Here is an 18,199-nt window from a genome sequence, read left to right as displayed (position 1 = left end):
CATTATGCCGGGATCTTACAAGCAGTGGGGAAGCTCCAGTGAAGATCTTTGCTATGTGTGATAATTTTCCTTTCTTTAAAGGGATAGAGCCTGCTTCCCCTCTGCCTTGCATCCTGTGCTGTCCATTACGCCTCTGGGCAGAGCACACCCCCTTGGCATTAGTTATCAGTCCCTGTGGGGAATTAAGCCCACAATTTTGATCCATGTTTGGGCTTCCCTTCTCCCCAAGGCCTTGCTTCTTCCTACTGGGCTGTTCAGTGGCTCATTGCTTTTTCCCCACTTTCACCTCTAATAGATACTCACCCAGATGTTCTCCTTACCACTTTCTCCAAGCTAGTCTTCTTTTAACTTCTCTTGTTCTGACAGATCTTTCTCTTCCAGATGATCCAGATGTTCCAGCTGGTATCCAGATGTTCTTCCATCCTTAGTCTCCCAGAAGTTCTCCTTTTCCTATTTCTCCACATATTCTCTCCCTTGTGTCTTTCTCTCCACAGACATTTTGCCCACAGATATCTCTGAGTCCAGATGTCTAAACACTTTTAGGGTCACCATAGTATCTGAGTGCCTCACAAGCATTAACAAATTTATCCTGTGAAGTAAGGAAATATTGCATTCCTGTTTTACATATGCTGAGCTGCGATGCAGATAAAGTGACATGCCCAGGGTTATGCAGCGTGTCTATGCAGAGCCAGAAGTTGAACCCCCACCTTCTGAAGTCCTAGTCCAGTACCCAAACTACAAGACCATTCTTGCTCCAATGCTTTTTCTTTTCTCACCCAGCTCTGGATGCTAATTCGTGTCCTCCTTGCAATCTGATGTGGGATGAGACATTACAAAGTAATTATCCTGCTTTCTACAGGCCTAGATATGGCAAACAAATGGTGATTTCTGAGTTTTAGGATTAAAGCTGTGCAATGTTTCTTTTAGAATATACAAGAAATGAAATATGGGCAGTGTTGTTTTTCATTGAAGAGCCTGTAATTTCAGTGCATGACTCTTGCTTGCATATCAGGGAAGATTTAATTTCACTAGCATTAGGAATTCTATTGAAATAGCAAAATGATCTATTGTCTTCCACCAACCTCAGGGGCATGTGACTAGAAGCGATAGGAATAGGTCAGTTTCCGGCCATTTCTAGTAGGGACTACAGACAGCATAGTCCTGGCTTCTTTCAGCAGGCAGATGTATCCATTATAATGTAGCAGCACTGGCTGAGGGGGAACCTCACAGACTTGGCATGTCTATGCAAGGAGCTGCTGAAGACAATGACATAGTTACTCTTGTGAAAAGAAAAGGAGTACTTGTGGCACCTTAGAGACTAACAAATTTATTAGAGCATAAGCTTTCGTGAGCTACAGCTCACTTCATCGGATGCATTTGGTGGAAAAAACAGAGGAGAGATTTATATACACACACACAGAGAACATGAAACAATGGGTTTATCATACACACTGTAAGGAGAGTGATCACTTAAGATAAGCCATCACCCACAGCAGGGGGGGGAAAGGAGGAAAACCTTCCATGGTGACAAGCAGGTAGGCTAATTCCAGCAGTTAACAAGAATATCAGAGGAACAGTGGGGGGTGGGGTGGAGGGGAGAAATACCATGGGGAAATAGTTTTACTTTGTGTAATGACTCATCCATTCCCAGTCTCTATTCAAGCCTAAGTTAATTGTATCCAGTTTGCAAATTAATTCCAATTCAGCAGTCTCTCGTTGGAGTCTGTTTTTGAAGCTTTTTTGTTGAAGTATAGCCACTCTTAGGTCTGTGATCGAGTGACCAGAGAGATTGAAGTGTTCTCCAACTGGTTTTTGAATGTTATAATTCTTGACGTCTGATTTGTGTCCATTCATTCTTTTACGTAGAGACTGTCCAGTTTGGCCAATGTACATGGCAGAGGGGCATTGCTGGCACATGATGGCATATATCACATTGGTAGATGCGCAGGTGAACGAGCCTCTGATAGTGTGGCTGATGTGATTAGGCCCTATGATGGTATCCCCTGAATAGATATGTGGACAGAGTTGGCAACGGGCTTTGTTGCAAGGATAGGTTCCTGGGTTAGTGGTTCTGTTGTGTGGTGTGTGGTTGCTGGTGAGTATTTGCTTCAGATTGGGGGGCTGTCTGTAAGCAAGGACTGGTCTATCTCCCAAGATCTGAGAGAGCGATGGCTCGTCCTTCAGGATAGGTTGTAGATCCTTGATGATGCGTTGGAGAGGTTTTAGTTGGGGGCTGAAGGTGATGGCTAGTGGCGTTCTGTTGTTTTCTTTGTTGGGCCTGTCCTGTAGTAGGTGACTTCTGGGTACTCTTCTGGCTCTGTGTCTTGTGAAAAGGCAAGGAGGGAGCTGTTCAATATAAGCAAGCCCATCACATTTCCAGTAGAGGGCATTGTTTCACATATGTGTGCAAACATCGACACGCCACTTCTCATTTAGCTGAGCTGTTTGCCATAAATTGCCTTTAGAGTAAAGAAAAATTGACTGGCTAGTTTCAGTTTGCACACTTGCCCTATAGCTTGTGGGAGGCCCCTAAACCAGCCCATTAGAAGTTAGCGAGGATCCCTTGGTCGCTCTTGATCCTTAAAGGGCTAGGTTTTCACTTGCTCTACGACCAGCAGCTCCCAGTGCAATGCTTAAGGCCAGATTCCCACAAAAGCTCAGCCCCCAGCATGCTGAGCACTTGTAAAAGCCGGGCCCCGTGTGTCACCAGCTTTGCAGCCACCCTTGAACATCAGGAAGAAACAGTCTTTATATGCAAACCTTGGCCTGGGAATTTTCCACTTGAGCCACACGGGATAGTACACTGGCCATGTACAGTTGTCAGGGCACCTCTGTGGAAAGGAAGTGCCACATACAAGCTCTGGCTAACCCATTCTTGTTTCTTGCTGAAACTTCCTGTTCTCTTGTGAGTAGTGGACGATGCGGGTGGTTCTTAAGAAAACCCTATGTCATAACACGCAGGCAAACTGTGTTTGTTGCGCTGGCCTTTCTTTTGCCAGGTGTTAATAGAGATTGACAGAGCTTGGAGTTACAGGTAATTCCAGTCAGTTTCTACAGCCTTCTGTACCTGGTTAAACAAAGGCAGGGAGAAAGAGAAATGTCAGGTGGACACAGCTGCCGGAATCCACCACACTCCCTCCCCCATGCTCCGAACTAGTCCTGTTCAGACACATTATGCAGCTCCCAAGAGCTTGTCTTTGGCCTCATAGAAGGGCTGAAGAGTCCCTGATCTTGGCCCAGTTACAAGGCCATGGAAGCTGGGCCTGCTCATATAGAAAGAAAAACTTGCGTAATGATGAATTGTCCACTGAGGTGGATGGGGCAGGTGCCGAGCCATCTGCTGAACCAGAGAGAGGATTCTGGTTGCATGGGCAAGACAGGCTGACTGAGCCTGCATAGCCCCCCTCCCCCAGTGAAACAGCATTTTTAGGGCCCAACCCAGATTTACGGCCCCCCTCCTTTATAGAAATAATAAGCCAGCTCCTCAGTGGGTGTGGCTTGGCATAGCTTCCCTGAAGTCATAGATTTACACCTGTTGAGGATCTGGCCCATTAATACATACAAACCAAAGTTAAACGTTTGCGTTAGCTCTATAAATGGGTGAGCTCCCTTCCTAAGTTGGGGGCATGGCCAGGGAAAGGGGGTGTGGCTGGCATGCCGCTGTGCTGTGGCAATCTCCAGCTGCAGAACGATTCCTTGGGGGCTGTTGCAACTGGATGTAATTTAGAGCAGCCCTGATGTTGCTCTATCTTGTTCTGGGTGTGTGAATTGCCTCCCAGCAGCTCCTGGTACTGGGGGACTGCAAAGGTGGCTTCAAGCCACTTTTATCCAAGCTGTAGCCCGGTTGCAGCAGGATCTGGCCCCAGTATAAGAACCACGTTATTATTAGAGGTGGACCCCAGCCATCACATTGTATGGGTTCAGAGTTTCAAACACCCACAACTCTTCAGTGGGGTTGAGATCCGGAGTTGAGGTTCTGGGGTCAAGGTTATTAAGACAGTCTTGTGCACAAAGCCACCTCTTTATAACAGGCCCCTAGGTGCTTATCTCCACCACGCATAGCTATAGTCACAAAGTGAGTGGAGTGTGACTAGAGGGTGGGCTAGTTACAGGGGTATCATTTTTCCCAAACCATTTATCACCATCACTCAGCACTGAACACACTCCTTCCCCATAAACGGCTGAAACCCCGCTGAAATGCCTCACAGATTGTCACCAGCCTGATTTATGGCTTTTCACTCCAGAGTCATTTGTATGTCCTGAGACATGGGATTCCTCTCCCAGTGAGCAGGCCCAGATGGAGACAGCACGGCTTCAGGGGAACATCATCTTACTGCCTTGGAGATCTCTCTCTATCATACATACACAGAACCAGGCACATATACACACACTCACAGACACACTCAGATCCAGGCATGTTCACACACACGCACACATCAATCCAGACATGTTCACCTGCATGCACCCCCCTCCGCCTGGCCCCTGAGTCTTGGACACACTCTTATCCAGACACATGCACAGAGACACAAGTACAGACTTGCATACAAGACATGGGCACACTAGGATCCAGATATGTATACACACCAGGGTGGATTTGATTTAAATTCAGGAAGACTCGATGTAATCATGGATTTCTATATAAAGGTTTCAGAGTAGCAGCCGTGTTAGTCTGTATTCGCAAAAAGAAAAGGAGTACTTGTGGCACCTTAGAGACTAACAAATTTAGTCTCTAAGCTGCCACAAGTACTCCTTTTCTTTCTATATAAAGGGCATTCTTGTTGGTTGTTCTAACCTTCATACATATTCTTCACAACTCAGAGATAGATGTAGGTTTCATTTTTAAAAGGTACACACTATACATTTTTAAAGTGATTTATTCTGATAATTTTTCAGATTAGTTTTACAGCTATATCAGAAAATGAATGTTTGTTTGGTTATTTCATTTACCAAAGGTAATTGAAGCAGATATTTATGAAGTCATTGGGAGGTGAACTATCTCCAATTCAATGGGTTAATCATTAATATTTGGAGGATTGCTTACCATGCTGTATTCGGAGGAGAACATCACCAGACAGATATTTAAATTGTTTTATTTAACTAAAACAACACCGTTTTGTATTCTGGATTTTTTTGTTCAACAGCAAACATAATATTTTAACAAAACAAGCATTTGAATTTTTGAATTTAGTTAAACATTCACATTTTTTAAAATCAGGTTTGTTTTTGTTAAAATTGTTTTTAACTAAAATAGTTAAATGAAATATTTAAAAAAAACCCCAAAAATTAAATTGACAAGGTCAGTCAGGTCAACATGAGAAACTTAAAATATTGGTTTCTGCAGCTAACTCAGTCGTCTTCACCTTCATTTTCCTGTTTGTTCATAATCTGGAAAAGAAAAACAAGCTTTCCTGCTTTTTCAGGTCCCAAACGAGTTCTCAATTCGGAATGAATTAGTTTAAAGGAAGAAAATATTCTTTCTACACCGGCAGAAGAAGCTATTGGTGTTAAAAGTGAGATTATCATCTCAACAGTCTCTGAATCCAAATGCTTAAGTGACTTCCACCAGTTCATTGGTGTGACTTTCTTTAAAACATCATCGGCAAACATATATTTCTTGAATGGTTCTTATTCCCAAACTGGATCTCTTTTATGGCCTGCTGCCATTACAGGTTTTCCCTTCTAGTGAGAGAATGGTATGGTAGATCTCAAATCAATGAAGGCTACACTCAGAAAGACCTCAAGACTTCTGGAATATGCTGCTCAAACAGTTTCACTTTTGTTTCTTGCTTGTCCCTCCCTTCTCACATTTGTCTCCAGACTTCTTCTCGTTGTCCAGATCTATTCCACCCCCAACAATCTTCTATTCACTGAACCTTTTGAAACTTTGCACTTTTAGAGAGAGGTAAGGGATTGGCTCTGTGTATACAAATTTGCAGAGGGACAATAGAGTTGAGGTCTGTTATTTCTCACCTCTATATATTATTTATTTATTTAAAACCATTTTTGCTGTTAACAAGCATGTTATCTCTGGAGACACAAATCCAGTTTGAGAAATGCAAAACCAAGCATCTCTGATGGTAACTTCTAGACTGAGCACTGAATCCTACTGGGTAGACAGAAAGATTAACCTAAATAATCTATACGGAAGCCCCTGGAACCCCATAAAATTGGATCCCTAATCCATGAACTATTGGAACTCATTTACAAAACTTTTCTTAAACATTACATGAATATATTGTCTCATACTATAGAATTAGAATTTATAATCCCTATTCCATGATGAGATATCTTTGAGCTATAATATATATTAATTAAAACGATCTTTAGATAGGTTTTTTCCTCAAAAAGCATTTTATCAAAAAAAATCTGATTTAAATAAAAAAATTGGATTTTTTTTATTTTTTTTTAAAAAGTCATTGATTTTTATCCACCCTGATATATACACACACACACACACTATAGATGCACTTGGATCAAGACAAGTGCACAGAAACACAGACACAGATACAGCTACACTGAGTATCAGACCCAGAGATACAATTCAATTCAGTTCAATAAGATTTTATTGGCATGACAAGCTATACAAGTGTTGCCAAAGTGTAAAAAAGCTAGTAAACTGAGATCTCTGTTGGAGGTCCAGCAGCAGGTACAATTCATCAGGCATTCACCCAGGGTGAATGCATCTGATGCAGTGAGCTGTAGCTCACGAAAGCTTATGCTCAAATAAATTTGTTAGTCTCTAAAGTGCCACAAGTCCTCCTGTTCTTTTTGTGGATACAGACTAACATGGCTGCTACTCTGAAACCTGTCACCCAGGGTGGAGAGGCAGAGTACATTGGTATTTAACCCTCAATACTTGAAGTATTTTGCCCAAGACAGTGTATACTCGGATACACTCAGACATACATATACAATTATATCAACACACACACACTCTTCCAGACAGAGACAAACCCGTCCACTTGGATCCACACACAGATATCAACACATACCCGCTCGGACACAGAAACACACACATACATCAGACAGGGACACAATGATTCACCCATGTACTCAGACACAGACATACACACATGCACAGACTCGGACACTGAGACACATATATACTCTCCCATCCAGAGCCATACACACTCAGAGACTCACACACACTCTCTTGGATACACACACGCTGACTCACACTGTCATACAGAGACACACACACGTATTCACACAAAGACTCACAGATACCCTCTAACATGGACAGGCACAAACATATGAGTCACACATTGACTGTCATACTCCCCCCCCACACGCTTACACAATCTCTCTGTTACAGGGATAGACATACACACAGACATGTCATGAACACTCAGACGCACACACTGACAAACACATACTTTTAGACACACAAATAAACATCCCAGAGCAGTTGGCTTTCTCCCTCTGCAATCATTGAAATGCAGGCAGTATTCTGCTCCTTAGATTTCACCGCTGTAACCCAAAACTTGGTCAACTGCCAAAGCCGTCTTGGCATGAAGCATGGCACAATGACATTGGAACAGTAACTTTCCCATCTCTATGGGAATGAGAGCTGGGGAACTTGGCATGAGACTTCACTGCCATCAGCGAGAGAAAGCACTAACAGGGTCTTTATCTCATGGAGACACCTTTTGCAGGCTGTATAGCTGCAGGCCCTGCTGGGGGATTTAATTCTTGGCTGGCAGTACAAGCCTCTCTGATCTCTTCTTCTCCCTCGCACCTGGGTAGAGGAGGATGAGTCTTGCTCTGTCATCAGTGCAGGGAAACTGCATGGGCTTAGCATGAGAAACACAAACATCCTCCCCACGTCCTCACAGAACGTTACCCCTAACTTGAGTCCCATACACACACAAAAACCCTGAACTCCGGCATGGCAGTGCTTTTGACTCATGTTGGCTGACCCATCAGGGATATAGGCCCCAGCTCAAGTGAGCACAACTCCTCAGCTGCTAGCATGACCACTGAATAGTGTGGATGTAGGCTAATGTCATGTAGGTGCTGCTAGTAGGGTAACTAGATGTCCCGATTTTATAGGGACAGTCCCGATATTTGGGGTTTTGTCTTATATAGGTTCCTATTACCCTCCAGCCCCTTTCCCTATTTATTACCCTTGCTCTCTGGTCACCCTAGCTGCTAGTCCTCCAGGGCCTTCCCACAATTCCCTTGTGTGTGCCCCAAAAGGAGAGAGAAGTTCTCCCACAATTCACTGGGAAAGAAGCTCAACTTAGTGCAGTGCACACAGAACAGTGGGACGCGCCTGCAGAAGTCCTAGCACCTCATGAGGGAGAGCAGCACCAGCATGGGCACTGCTGCCTGCATGTTATTTCATAGTGTGGCTGCTCCCACTCAATCTAGGCTAACTCAAGAGGAGTAACTTGAGTTAACTCGGCAGTGAAGTTATACCCCAAGAGAGTATCATTATCCCCATTTGACCAATAGGAAGCTGAGGCACAGAGAGATTAAGTGACTTGCCCAGAATCACACAGGGAGTCTGTGTCAGAGCCAGAAATTGAACCCCATTCTTCTAAGTCCCATTCCAGAGCTTTAATCCTCTTCTCTATACTGGTCGACCCATCCCTTGCTCTGCAATGACTGCCCGCTGAACTACATTAAGGTGTTTCCTATGAAAACACATGGTGACACATTCTAAATGCTGCACCTGTTAGGAGCACTAGATCAGATTCTGATCTCCCAGGGGCCAGGTTTCATTCGAGTCAATCAAATTACAGCCCAGTGTGAACGAGATCAGGAGCAGATCCGTTGCATTCAGATCCTTTATGTCTTCACCTTAAATACAGCCTCTCAGCTTCCCTTTCCCTCACTGTCATTTACAACTCTGTTGTGAAAAAAGGAATTAAACACAAAAACATTTTTTACAAGCATCTGACTGGAGAAATATCTTTGAACAACTAATTGATGAGATAGCCATGTGGAATCCTTTGAACTTTCTCTGCTCTGCAGTCAGCCACTCGCCCTGGGCACAGTCACTGTCCTAATTAAGAAGTCAATGTTTGGAAGAGAGAACTGAATAGATGCCAGTTAGGAAGAGGCGGGAGAAATACAGAATGCTCAAAAGAAGCGGACAGCAAAGTTACCACAAGGAGACAAATAGAATATGCTGCAGATATTGGGAAATGCAAAGTAGAAAGATGGAAGGATGAATGATGATGCTGTAATAACCAGGAAATCGGTACCTTTTGTCTCAATAGCAAAGAGGAAGCATGATGGTGTCATGAAGACACTGGGTTGAGACTCAGCCAATCTGGGTTCAGCTTATTCTGCCTCTGCCTCAGACTCCCCATGTGACCTTGGCGAATCACAACTGGGGACAGATTTTTAAAAAGAGCTCTGCTCCCATTTAGGCACCTAAATAAAGGCCAGATTTTCAAATGTGTCTAGAATTCAACAGGTCCCACTGTGTCACTGACAGACCATTTTTCCAAAAAGTATTCGTAATACTAATTACTATTATAATTTGTAACCTGTGACAGGGCAAGGCCAGATGGCTATAGTGAAGTAATGGGAGAGAGATATATTAGCCACAGGCTAAACAAATCCCTCTTATCAGAATAAGCAAATGGCAGCTGCTCCAGGTCAATTAAGAAACCTGGGGCCAATTAAGATCTTTTCAGAAAGCAGGGAAGACAGCTAGGTTGATTGGGACACCTGAAGCCAATCGGGCTGGCTGAAACTAGTTAAAAGCCTCCCAGTTAGTCAGGTAGGCGTGCATGTCAGGAGCTGTAGGAGGAAGTTGCGCTTTTGGAGAGACTGAGCAGTGCACACCATATCAGACACAAAGAAGGAGGCCCTGAGGTAAGGGTAAAGTGGATCTTGAGGAAGTGGGAGCTGCTGTGGGGAAGTAGCCCAGGGAATTGTACACATCCTGTTTCTAAAAAGTCAGCCACCATAGCTGGTACTATTAGGGTCCCTGGGCTGGAGCCCAGAGTAGAGAGCGGGCCCAAGCTCTCCCCTTTGCCCCCCTGATTAATCACTGAGACTAGGAGACAACAGAGACTGTGCAAGGGAGGATAGCTTCTCCTCACCTCCCTCGCTGGCTTCTGATGAAAATGGCTCAGTAGGCTGTGACCCTTGTCTCTAGAGAGAGAAGGACTATGTGGAGGGTCACAGTGAGCCTCTGAGGCTAGCGAAATCCACCAGGAAACGTGGGCCCCACAGAGACAAGGACGGAACTTTGTCACATACCATTACACAAATAATGGGCTAAAGTTTCAAAAACCTAAGGGACTTAGGCTCTTAAATCCCACTGAAAGTCAATGAGACACATATTGAAAATTTGACGTAATAATAACCATAATTGATATCATTAGTAAATTTCAGCAGTGTGAGACCATCTTAAGGAGGGCAAAAGATCCAGTTTCTACAATCTATTTTTTTAAATTCTGCGTCCACCTTGGAATGGTCTGAGGTTGTTGTTGTCTACAAATTATGACGATTATTAAGGATTGCTCTTACCATTAGAATCGCTAGTGGATTTCCCCTTTCCTCCCTTTTCAATCAATAGTTTATTTCCCTGGCAATATATTTGGAGTATTCCCAGCTTGCTGAGAGGTAAAATGTAGTAAAGTAGACATTGACCCATTAAACCGATCTGGGGAATGAATCCATCTTGTGTTTACCAACCCCAAACCAGGGGAAGAACAGCCAGGGTCCATGGGAGGAGAACATCAGCCCTGCTTGCAAAGACGCCGCTAGAATCACACAGGGCACAACTGCCTCTGGCTGCTAATTCATTCTGAACAATGAATGAACTGACACTATTCACTAGGGACATGAGCAGACTGAGTTCTTGGAAGTGGGCATATGGGGGGAGGTGAAGAGAGAGATGACTGCTTTCAAAGGGTTCTGTAGGAGGATTGCTAGTCTGCTGCCTCGTTCCCACATTGTCCTGAATCAAACTCTGCTCTTCCCATAAGCCGTTGGCTTCTGCTGGGCCTGCCAATGATCCAAGCTCACCATTGCTGGGTGGCACTGGAGAGAAAGAAAGGGAGTGAAAAAGGAGAAAATTAAAAAAGGAGTGAGAAAGAAAGGACAAGAGAAAGAAAGGGAGACACAAAGAGAGGAAGGAATCAAACAATAACTAGTAAAGCTGAATTTTTGTTACCTGATTTAGAGCAGCCAGAAATGAGCAGTTACTTCCTACTGAGGCATTTGGAGCATCTGCCTGGAAAGTGGCTTTGTGGCCATCGCTCCAGCCAAGATTTACTGTAGTGTCAGTATTGCTTCCTCCCTATCATATCCAGAGTTGCTTTAACAGTGAGAAATATCACTCATCTTCCTGAGAGTGAAAACAAACAGGGCATGAAAAAAAAATCAGCTAAAATAATTGCAGGTTACAACAAATCAATTGGAACTGTGTAAATAGCCTTCAGGCAGGCATATGACAATGTGTTCTTCAGCTCACATGTTTAACGTGCGCAAAGTTTCCCACCACCCCTCAGCAACAGCCAGTCTGAGCTGCACTCGGATAGAAATTGAAGGAAGCAGGAATCCAGATCCTGATTGTGTTGGCTTCATGGCTCTGGGTTACCCCAATTCTTTGGTGGCTGTCAGAGAGAACCATTAATTCATAGTCCCTTGTTATTGAGTAAAGCACTACACCGAAGTGGTGAGAAAAAGGGAATGGAAACTATCTTGCCCAGAGTCCCAGCAAGTAGGTTCATAGACTCTAAGGCTAGAAGTGACCATTAGATCATCTAGTCTGACTTGCTGCATAACACAGACCAAAGAATTTGTACTAAGCCAATAACCTGTGTTTGACTAATGCATGCCTCCCAGAAAGGCACCCAGTCTTGATCTGAAGATGCCAAGAGATGGAAAATCCGCCACTTCCATAGGTAGCTTGTTCCAGGGGTTAATCACCTTCACTCTCGTAAGCTGTGAGGTTTGTGAGTCTGGTGTCCTGAGAGATGCCAAGTCTTTCACCGCCTGGGGCTTTGCACTCAGTTAACTCTGCTGGCAAGGTTCCCAAAGAGACAGCTGCAGAATGGGAAAAACACTTGACATTTGGGCAAGATCCTAGTTCCCAAGCTGATGAAAGCATTCAGAATCAACGACTCTCGGGGCTGGTCTACACACAAACTTGCACCAAATTAACAAAAGGTGTCAATTAAAACCCACGTAGTTATTCCTGTACAGATGCTCTTATTTCAGAAGAATGACATCAGCTACATTGAGTTTAGCCATGTTTATTTAGTATATTTAAGTGTAAGTTTGTTTGTAGACCAGGCCTTGGAGAATTTTCTTCAGGAACTGCACAAGTATAACCTGGGGAGAGGGTTCTGAGTTTCCAGTCTCAGTAGGTGTGTAATAGGCTGTGAGAGTCCAGGCCATTGGGAGGACACCCTACCATGCATTCATAAACTTCTTTTAGCAGAGACAGTCATTAGGTATTCAGGCAGCTAATTCTTTGAGACACAAAGTCTGCGCAAAGTGAGAGGGCAAAATCATTGTAGTATTGAAAATTTTATGGTTTGCAAGCCTCATTACAAAATGCTTTGAGGGAACAAGACAGGAACAATTTTCCAGGATGTTTCTTTCACGTCCAGAAACCCCGATGAATAGAAGGGCTCCACGGCATCTGCCAGCAGCATTGCAATTGCCTTGTTCCCCCAAACTTTCCCTCGTCACATCCCCTAATGCGCTCATACCCACTCTGGTATTAGTGCTTTGTGGGATCTGTTCCTATCGAGAGTGCACGAGGATTTTAAATGGGACAAAGGGTGTATGTTTGCCGAGGGAACATCCTGCAGCAGTCAGGGGTATTGATCTGATGGGTTTTTCGGTTGAATAGGTGGTTGCTGTAGATCTGTCTAGCCTCGGCTTCTGTTGCTGAAGTGCCTAAGTGACAGGGGATAGGGGAAAGGCACATACCCTCTAGCTATTAGGATCTGCTTTTCCAGCTGCAGTATTTTCATGTTGTAGCAAGTTTCCTGCTGGCCATACACCATTTGGCTGTTACTAAATTTTCCAGCAGCTACTGCACCACTGCTGCCCCTTACGCAGGCAGCATAGCCCTGCCACAATGCCACCCCCCGGTACGCAGCATGGCACTGCTGCCACTTCCCCTCATACAGGCAGCATAGCCCCACTGCACTGAGGAATGTTTCCACATCCATCTAGCTAGTCTCCACCCTGCAGCTGCGTGATCCCGGTTGCTCTCTGGATTGTGTGGACTACTAGGGATGGATTAAGGACAGCTCCTCTTGCACAGCCACCTATTAGAGGCTAGCAAGAAGCTGTCCCCACACTCTGGAAGCCAGACTAGGGCTTGCCTGCAACAGCCATCCCACAGCAGAGCGTGCTTGTGGGACAGCCAGCCCTGGGGATTGCCAGAGCTAAATGCAGGGGTCACTACAGCTTGAGCTAAAGAGACACACTCTGTAGTTAGCAGCTGTAACAGCCCCACATCCTCGATCGATCAGGCATAGAGAGAGGACTCTAACACACACCTACCAGTGGATTACACTTGCTACCGCTTCTCCCCGGGTGCAAAATGCAAGTCTACAGAGCAGGGTCTGTGCATCTGCATGACAGCGTAGATTGCTCACCCCCATTTATTCAAGCAGCCGCCTTCGTGGCTAGATTTCAATACAGAGAACAACGGTGGCTGCAGTACACTACATTTAGGGGCAGTCCTTAGGATCCAGATGAGTTCCCAAGATTATCCCTCTGCTAAGTGAAGTATGAGCCCCAGCCCCCACTAGCCCTGAAGGTTCCTGGGTAATGTGCACTTAGAGGATCCCCAAGGAATGATCTTGTCTCTCTTTTGTAATGACTTGGAAGCTGCTGTGTAATTATCCAAACCTGTACAGCATGATAATTACCCCGTCCCTGCATGAGACGCACTTGAATAGTCAAGAGTTACCAAGTCAGGAGCAAGGATCGATTGATGGGATAGCTCTACCTTTTAACTTAAAAAGATGTGCTATAATGGCTGATATCTGTCTACCTTTGTTTTATTATTATTTGTATTACAATCATGCCTAGGAGCTACAGTCATGGACCAGGACCCCACTGTGCTAAGCACTATACAAACACAGAACAAAAAGACGATCCTATATCTCTGGCTATGTAGTGTTGTCAACTCTTGTGATTTGGTGGCACTACATTTCATGATAGCTGGTGTTTTTCTTAAAGTGCCAGCTCTGGGGTCAAGTTGTTGCATGAGAATCTCAGCTTCCACCAAAAAAAAAATAATAATGCAAATTTCTAGTTAGACCTAGAGTTTTTTAGGGCCTGGTTAGACAAACACCTGTCAGGAATGGTCTAGTTGTTATGTAGTCCTGCCTTGAGTGCAGGGGACTAGACTAGAAGACCTCTCAGCTCCCGTCAAGTCCTACACATCTATGATTCTATAGTTGTGCAGAAAACCTGGAAAATATTGATCCTAACGGTGCACACACAAGAAGACAAAGAGAAAGAACCCCAAATGCATTTATTTGTGTTTAAATCCCATGCTTTTGGGGATTGCATTATAGCTATCTGTCTGTGTCATTTTATAGGCTGGGAGTTTCAAAGGAACCTAAGGGAATTAAATACCCAAGGCCCGCTGGATTTCAATGGGATTTGGACACCTAACTGTGCTTTGTGGCTTTGAAAATTTTCCCCATAGTGTATTCCCCATATTAGGGCCAGATTTTCAAAAGAGCTCAGCACATTTGGTTCCGAGCATTTGAAAATCCACCTTTGCGGCATCTGTCAGATAAAGGGTTAATAGTCTCTCCTCCTAAACAGAATATGGAATCCAGGTGTCTCCTCTCTGTGCAGCGATTGCTAAGAAACCCAGCAGGTGGGACCCTGGGCTCAATTGGAATCAATTGCTCCATTAGGCGGGACTACAGACTAGGGAGACCCTCAGCATAATATTCTTTTGAGTTTGGCTGCACCCTGGCACCAGGTGCCTCAAAGCGAGGGGCAGGGACTCAGGGTGTGTGTGATACCTTTCTTGTTTAGCCACCCCATGCTATTCAGGCTGTTATTCTGTGCTTTGGGAATGTTTTGGGGGTTTTTTTGCCAGGACAAATAGTGGGGAATTCCTTGAGGAGCAGCGAAATTGATTAGGGGTGGGTGGCTGATTTATGAGTCATGATCCAAAGAGCTGAAAGATGCACAGCTTGGCTAAGCAGCAATGTCAGGAGGTATGAGGAGTACAAGAGTTCTACTGAGAGGGACAGGAATTGCTTGAGGTGTGACTAGGAGGACAAGCCTGGAAATATACACAAGGAAATGTCCAAAGGAATTTCAGAGGGAACTCTTCCCCTTCCCAGTGAGAGCAGTTAGGCTGCGCAATAATCTCTACAAGCAGAATAGTGGGTTCCCCATTGTTTGTGTCATTTAAAGAAACCTGAGCGAGCTAATGGAAAATGTACCATAGAGAGCAAGGCTGATCTTGCAAGGGTATTATTTATTTCTGCTTTCCAAACAGAAAGAACAGTGGGTCCTTGCCCCCAAGGAATTCACACCATAAAAACAGAAGGGACACTAAAAGGGCTTGGCTGCATCTAGCTTAAATGGTGATTTTTTTTCCATCTAGCCCTGGCTAGCCTTCCGAGATGTCTGTACGGTGTGTATATGTATACATATATATATGCACACACAATGCATCTTTGTGGAAAGGTTTCATTTGACACTCTGTTGCCGATATATTGCCACAAGATGCTTGTTCCCACTGATTGATCTTCCACTGCCCCATGCACACTTAACTAAATGATAATGTAATGCCGTGGTCAGGTCGGTGGTATATGAAAATTAATGGGAGCTAATTCTGCAGTGTTTGAACCTTGCTTCTTATGAAATCTCAGTGGGTGAAATGTTACTGCAAAGTTTGAGAGAAGCACTATCGTGGGCCATGCAAATGCTGGCTGGAGTATGTGCAAGGCAGTGAAGAAACGCTACCCACCTCCATTCACTGTCTCGATGGGTTGCCCTTTGTCTACATACAGGTGGCCTAGAAACATGATCTAGTTCAACTATAAATCATTAGCCTAGATGCAGGAATCTCTGGGTGAAATTCCATGTTGTACAGGAAATCAGACTAGATGATAGTGACAGTCCCTTCTGGCCTTAAAAATCTATGAAACTATGTAGGGTTTGTTAGATCAAAGCTAGAACTGAGCAAACTCATCACAGCAAATAATTCATAAGACATATTTGCTTTTTTTCTGTTTGTAATTGGTCCATGGGTAGCTAAACATTTTCCTGGCTACACCTTCCATCTGAAATCATTTGTTGAATACTTTCTCCATGTATGCACAGTCTGTAGCTTGTAAATAAGCAGTTGGTTTGGATAGACTAAAGTCAAGCTGTTCTGGTGAGTTTTTGATTAAGTACACATCTCGTTTGACATTTCTGTGTTTTCCTAATTGGATAACTTTTAGACCCAGGCTTGAATATTCATGTTTATGAGTTCAAAAATTGCTTTCTGCAAATATTCTCCTATAGCTGCTTAAAATCTGGATGCTTCCACAAATATTCCTGCCAGGAAACTCATTAGCTAGAATATTAATGAAAAGTGAATGCAAAAGTTCTGTGAATGCCCATCAACGAGAATTCACTTTAAAAAACTGAGTGAATATTCAACGCTTGCTCAGCTCTATCAAAGTCAGCATCTTTCATTACACCTGAAGAAAAAAATTGGAAATGCAGAATATAAAGCACCCTGTGAACAAAATCGCTAAGAAAAGGGAGACCTGCATTCACTACTATCTGCTCAAATTTTCAGGTGGTCTCCAGATGAAGGTCTATGTAGAGTTCATTAATATTATTCAGTCTGGAGGCGATGAGCATGAATGGTTGTTCTAAGATCCACTTGCAAAAGATCCATCTGCTTCCCAGATGTACAATCAGACTCATAGAAACGTGGGGCTGGCAGGGACCTCGAGAAGTCATCAAATCCAGGCCTATGCACTGGGGCAGGACCACATAAACCTAGTCCATCCCTGTCAGGCATTTGTCCAACCTGTTCTTAAAAATCTCCAATGATGAGGATTCCACATACCTCTTGGAAGCCCATTCCAGTGCTTAACTACCCTTATAGCTAAAAAGTTGGTTTTTTTCCTAATATCTACTCTAAATCTCCCTTGCTGCAGATAACACCAATAACTTCTTGTCTTACCTTCGGTCCTTGTCCTACAATAGGTGAAAGAAAACCTCCTGGACCATCTAAAGAGCTCATGGCCATTACTAAGGCCAGATCTGCACTTACAAAAATTAGATTGACCTAGATATGTCTCTCAGGGGTGTGAAAAATTCACACACTCCCATGCAATGTAGTTAAGCTGACCTAGCCTCTGGCATCCAGCAGATGCATCCAGAACTCTATTGCAGAATTCTTCCATTGACCTAGCTAGCTACCGCTTCTCAGAGAAGTGGATTAACTACTGTGACAGAAAAAACCCCTCCGTTGCTGTAGGAAGTGCCTGCACTATGGTGCTACAGCGGGGTAGCTGTGCTGCTGTAGTGCTCACAGTGTAGACATAATATTTGACCCACTAAAAGCAATTGGCATTACCTGCCTCCATCCCAGCCGAGAGCCTCAGCAAGAACTCAGTATGGGATGGTGATTGAACAACCCTCTCAAATCCTGGAGGTGGTCTCCCCAGGTCAGGGATGAGGAACACTATGTGTGGGGAAATTCATGGTGCCACTGCCCGTGCTGGGCTCTGTGGAGAGAAGATTTTACCTTCCATGAGGTATCTCTCTGGTAGGCTTCGGCATCTCCCCATCACCACACCCGCTGGGGCTCACTGGCCTGGGACAGACTGTCAGCCAGGAAATATTATGCAATGATTTCTCCTCCGTGAAACTGCACCTGGAATCAGAGACTTTTATCCGGAAATTTTAGCTCCATCAGGTCTGACTTTGAAGTGAGCCCCTACAAAAGATGAAGCAATTAGTGGATTACCATCTCGGTGGCTGGAAACAGCAGGTTAATCAATGTCACACTGGCAGCCTATTTGTTCGTCATCTGTATTTCTCGCTATGCAGTAGGTAACCCTGACTGCTCCCAAAGCCCTAACATTACTTTGTCCCAGCGGCAGGAAGGCTTTACCTGGAATATTCCCAATGGAGGGGCGGGGGTGATAGAATCATGTGATCAACTCATGCCTGAAAAGTTATCCAAGGAAAATCTTTGATGCCTGTAGAGTGAGGAGAAAACTCC

At 44.3% G+C, this 18,199-nt stretch overlaps 1 long non-coding RNA gene across 1 annotated transcript; it reads right to left on the bottom strand.

The window, feature by feature from the left end:
• Positions 1–718: 718 nt before the first annotated feature.
• LOC122457123 lies at positions 719–17,077 on the bottom strand. Its single transcript, XR_006276473.1, has 3 exons — positions 16,946–17,077; positions 10,750–10,752; positions 719–735 (listed from the first exon to the last, which is right to left on the bottom strand). It is a non-coding gene; the product is annotated as an uncharacterized LOC122457123 (long non-coding RNA).
• Between the last annotated feature and the right edge of the window lie 1,122 nt (positions 17,078–18,199).

This window comes from Dermochelys coriacea, chromosome 21 (assembly GCF_009764565.3).
Source record: "Dermochelys coriacea isolate rDerCor1 chromosome 21, rDerCor1.pri.v4, whole genome shotgun sequence".
Classification (NCBI taxonomy): Eukaryota; Metazoa; Chordata; order Testudines; family Dermochelyidae; genus Dermochelys; species Dermochelys coriacea.
The sequence above is the reverse complement of the archived record's forward strand: the minus strand, read 5'-3'. Positions and strand labels throughout refer to the sequence as shown.